The sequence below is a fragment of the Mesocricetus auratus genome, unplaced genomic scaffold (assembly GCF_017639785.1).
Source record: "Mesocricetus auratus isolate SY011 unplaced genomic scaffold, BCM_Maur_2.0 Super-Scaffold_100676, whole genome shotgun sequence".
NCBI classification, from domain to species: Eukaryota; Metazoa; Chordata; class Mammalia; order Rodentia; family Cricetidae; genus Mesocricetus; species Mesocricetus auratus.
The window spans coordinates 165,946,597-165,947,212 of record NW_024429266.1 but is presented as its reverse complement, the minus strand read 5'-3'; the positions used below and the strand labels follow the sequence as shown (position 1 = coordinate 165,947,212).

The following is a 616-nucleotide window of genomic DNA, read 5'->3' as shown; positions in this document are numbered from 1 at the left end:
CAATTAAAAACGAATAAAGTTAAACTAATTGAGATGATTACCCAATCAAAATTAAGGTTTAAAAATTTGATTGCTCATTCATGCCAGTGACATTTTAAATGTTCAGTAGACAAATATGGCTTGTGGCCACTGAATTGCTCAGGGACTAAAAGGGCATGCCCATCATTGCAGGCAAATCTTCAAGCATAATCATAAATTGAAAAATCAACCATAAAAATTATGGCTGGGCAGCACATATACTAAAATTGGAACGATACAGAGAAGATTAGCATGGCCCCTGCGCAAGGATGACACGCAAATTCGTGAAGCGTTCCATATTTTTATAGAACATTTTATCCACATAAAAAAGAATATACCTTCTTCTCACCACCACATGGAACCTTCTCAAAAATCGACCACACACTTGGCAACATATCAAACCTCAGCAGCTACAAAAAATTGGAATAACCCCATGCATCTTATCAGACCACCATGCCTTAAAATTAGAATTCAACAACAACACAAATTGCAGAAAACCTACAAACTCATGGAAATTGAATAATGCTCAACTGCACCATCCCTGGGTCAAAGAGGAAATAAAAAAAAATTAAAGACTTCCTCGAATTCAATGAGAATG

General features: G+C 35.9%; 1 non-coding gene across 1 annotated transcript; it reads left to right on the top strand.

The window, feature by feature from the left end:
- The first annotated feature begins 219 nt into the window (after window positions 1-219).
- On the top strand, window positions 220-322 carry LOC121137404. The gene has a single exon (XR_005874644.1). It is a non-coding gene; the product is annotated as a U6 spliceosomal RNA (small nuclear RNA).
- Window positions 323-616: the final 294 nt, after the last annotated feature.